Source organism: Haliaeetus leucocephalus, unplaced genomic scaffold, assembly GCF_000737465.1.
Source record: "Haliaeetus leucocephalus isolate CR32 unplaced genomic scaffold, Haliaeetus_leucocephalus-4.0 Scaffold228, whole genome shotgun sequence".
Taxonomy (NCBI): domain Eukaryota; kingdom Metazoa; phylum Chordata; class Aves; order Accipitriformes; family Accipitridae; genus Haliaeetus; species Haliaeetus leucocephalus.
Window position 1 is genome coordinate 692713 of NW_010972664.1, and position 4605 is coordinate 697317.

Here is a 4605-nt window from a genome sequence, read left to right on the forward strand (position 1 = left end):
CCCCCCTTTTTTCCCCCCCCCCCCCAACTATTAATATTACCTACTCACGCGGGCACCCAGGCTATTAACAAAGGAGACCTGGAGCAAATCAAGAGTGACTAGAAAACTCCAGGGGCAAAGAAGGACATGGGACCCCAGGTGACATTTGCTTTCCTTGCTCTTTTGTGTACAGGGGAAAAGGCTTGTGAAGACACATTCTGCAAGTTAACAACGCACCGCAGGACCGGCACTGCAGGCAGTGTTTTAATTTTGATGGCCACAAATAGCCCTGAGAAATGAGGGTTGCTAAGTTAGAGATGGGATCCACTTGACAAAGTGGCTTAGGAACATCCTTATCAAAACTGGTAACAAGCACTTTAAATGACAGGTCTATCAAGGAATAGTGATGGAAATTTGCAGTTAAGGGAGGGAACAGAGATTCAGATATGTTAAGTACATGGGTCAGGTTGGTGGGAGGAAGAGAGGCCTTGGCAAGGATAAAACGTGTTGGAAGAGGAACTACCTCAAGTACCTGTACACAGAACTATGACATCAGAGTAACCAAGACATGTGGGATAGCTCACACGACTGGAGCTTTGTCACGGATGCATACAAGCTTTTTAAGAAAGCCAGGAAGGAAAGCACAGCAGGTGAATTGCCCTCTACCTGAAGGAGCAGCTGGAACACAAAAAGCTGTTCTAAAGGACAGACAACAGGGCTGGTTAAGAGCTTGTGGGCCAGGATTAAAGGAGAGGCCTGTACGGGCCAGTCAAGTTTGTTACAAATCACCTGATCGGGGTAAGAAAGCAGATGAAGTGTGCTGCAGCAATTCCAGAAATTCTCTAAAAATCACAGAGACTGGTTATTATGGGATGCTTTAGCCTCCCTGACATCTACTGGAAGGGCAACACAGCAGGACACAAACAATCTAGGAGGCTTCTGGAATATTTCAAGGAAAAAGAGATGCTAAATGGGTCAACCCATTTGACACTTTCTTGGAATTGCTTTCAACAAAAAAAGGAAGAACGTGCTAGGGATAGGATCAGCAGCAGCCTTGACTGTAGTGACAATGAAATAGCGGAGTTTAAAATCCTGAGAGGAGTGAGGAAGGCACATCCAGTACAGACCCTACACTTCAGAAGGGAAGGCTGACTTATTCAGTAGGTAGAATTCTGTGGGACCCAGTTGTGAAAGGCAAAAGAGCTCAAGAAAGTTGGCAGGTTTTTAAGGACAAGTGCTTCTAACCACACAAAAAGTACACCCCAACACTTGGGAAAACAAGTGGATCAATCAGCAGCTCGGCCTATGGAGGAGGAAGCAAGAACAGTCTACCAAGGGGGGAATACAGAAATACTGCCCAGCCATGCAGTGCCCCTGCTAGGGAAGCATTAAAGTATCTAATTCTTAGTTGCAGCAAACAAATCACTGCAAAGCTTAGACTCAGAAGCATGCAAAAGATTCTCAAAAAACTACTGAAAACAATCAACGTAGAAGTGCAATTGGTCCAAATACATGTATATTGTTCTCCAAATATTTTGCAAGGACAACACGTGTCATACTCAGTTGGGCCAAAGAAAAGAATGAATCTTTGTGACTGGGTGAGAAGAGACAAGTACCATACTTTGATACAGAATAATCAGTATTATCCCTTATAAAAGTTTATATCTGAAGAAGGTAAGAGCTCAACACACATTTTGGTTTCTAAGCATTCAGATTTAAGTTTCTTAATGTGGAATAAAATACTCTTTCTCCAGGAAACTGACCCTAAAGAGCTTTGCAAACTATATCTGCATGATTGAACAAGTTTTTCTGCATGATTTCTGAAGGGGTGCAAACCAGTATCCCATCTTTTGAGAAACTATTTCCTTTTGAATATCTGGACATACCTTCAAATACCACTCAAGTGGAACACAGCTTAGCAAACTACATTAATATTTTTAAGAATAATCTAGGGGAAATGAAATGTTTGATAGAATTTGATGGAAACTGCTTTCTAGTATAAAAAGAATCTTCTACACAGAAAGCAAACAAAAAATTAAAACGGAGCAAAGCTTTCTCCATTTCAACACAGGTACAAGCAGAGCTGTGATATACACTAACAAGTAACAGAAAGCAAAATTTTCATTAGATGAATTACTTATGCACATAGTATTTTCCTATTTTAAATGAAAAAAGTTCAGGATACACTGAAATTCTGGACTGCTGGCTTACACAAATTAAAGTGTAAATTTAAACTTGGCATGAATGTTTCTGGCATCAGATAGCACTACATTACAGAAGTGTTAGGTAACCCAATAGACACAGTCCTTCCCTAAATGATTAACACGGGAGGAATACAAACAGCTAGAACAGCAAAGTATGGCAGCTAACATACACCGAGGGGCAGGAGTAGGGGAGATGTACCATGAAGGCAGGACTGCTGCCAGGTTCAAACTGAAGTCTGAAATGGCAATCACTAAGGAGTACAACTGCAAAGAAGCACAGACTGCTTCTATATGGGATAAGAGTTGAGTTCAGAGATGTTGCTGTACTTAAAGCCATACATGATCTATCCTCAATCTGCACTTGCACAGTACCTCAACTTTACTAGCAGGCTCTCCAAAAACCATCCTGTTTGCCAATACCTCCTTGTAAACAAGGACTGGCTGTAAGTACATAAATGCTTTTCTTCACAGAATGAGGCCTTAAGTAGTAACGGACAGCCAGAAATGCATGTTAGTGCTTTGAGATATGAGCTGTAAAATTCACTTGAGACAATTAAGCTTAAACTCCTTTCAAATACAGATTATAGATGTACCTGTGATCAAATCTTTTCACTTGACAGACTTCAGTCTCAAGAATCACCTCCCCACCATCCCATTTTACTTCTGAATATGCCTCTCATCCACAGTTCATCTCATGCTTTTTTCAGCTAGCTCTAATGATATTATAAAGCAAAGTTCCCCAACTCTCCCCTTTCCCACCTCCACTCAGACAGAATTTCTACATCTTATTTCAAAACCACATTTCTGAAATAAGGCCCTGCAGAACTGAGGGAATCAAATTTACACCCTTGGCAAGTAAGGAATACACACCAAGATAGGAACACAGTGAGGAGTGCCTAGACAAGGGAGACTTCCCAGTGTTTACTGGCACAATCTAAGACAAACGTAAGTCTCCTTCATGGTTGAAATTGCCACAAGAAGCCACCATCTCACAATCTTCTCCTGCTTCCTCACTACACAAAACTTCAGTATCCCTCAAGTGATGCCAAAACAAGCCTCTGCAAGGCAGGGTGCTGCTAATGAAGTAACCACATTAAAAGTTGCCTTTGCAAAGATAAAGGGAAGAGAATATTAGACATTACTCATTTTGGTGATTTTTACAGCATCCAGGAGCTCAGTCACATCAGCACAGCCAAGACGGCCACAAGCTGCAGAGTTTCCTTATGCTCTTTTGCCACAGTTTATTGTAACTGACTGCACCACAAACTGAATCCTAGCCTTACCAGCAAGACCCCCCAAAAGCCAAAAAAGCCTAGCTTCAGATTTGGGTTCTCACAGTTTCCAGTATCTCACCTCCCACAGCAAGAGCAAGGCCCCATTACACTCATAGCTTTCAGGAACTTGGACCCAAAATGCTATGAAGCTCCGATGCATCTAACTTTCCACATGTCATAAGCCCTCCAACTTCTGGCAAGCATCACCATACAGCAAAAGATCCTGAAAACATGGTGTCCCTGGTCCTGATGAGGTCTAACACAGATTAAGGCAGCATTAAGCCCACTTCAGTTTCTGTAGAAGTTCTATCAGGAATTCAGGCTGAGCAACTTGGCGGGACAGAGAGCAAAGGGAAGAGAGTCAATTCCAGTTTTTCAACCAGCTCATCATACTTACTTTCTCAAGTTCACTGTTTTTCCATGGGACATGTGACATGGAACAACACTCAGAAAGGTTGCTAAAGAGTCTTCTTTAACTTAGTAAACATTGAAGGAACAATGGCAATACAGAAGAGAAGCAGAAGTTTAATAGGATAAAAAAATTAGTTGTCTTCCCTTTAGAAAGCAAATTCAACACATCTGTGGACTTTTGAGGTGAGAATGAAAGTCTAAAATTGTCTTTTACAGCCAAAGTACACAGATACTCTCATCAAATGTTTCAGGACAGAATCGAAAATACCTATTAGCTCAATACACGTCCTATTACTTTAGTCAGGCACCTAGGTACCGAAGAACACTTAACCTTCACAGCAACCTCACCTGAGGTAAGAATAAACAAGAGATGAGGGAAAGGAACAGGCAAGCAACAGGCAATGAACCACCAAAAGCCAGATAATCATGCAGCAGTGAATAAAACAAGAAAAGAAAAAACAGCACAGCGTTACTGCACCTGAATCTATAGTGGATATGCATGCAAAGAGCAGGTTCGGTTTTAGTATGTAAGAACTGCAAAACTCTGCAGAGAATTTAGATTTTTAGGATAATCCACTGCTGATAAAGGCAAATTGCAAAGCTTTTTCTGACAAAGTACTGTCCTGCTAGTACAAAAAGCGTTAAAGAATTAATGTTTAATATGCTCCACAGACCACATTTTTTCCCGTGCTTGACACTCTGTGGTAATCATACAATGCTGCAATACAAATTTCTTA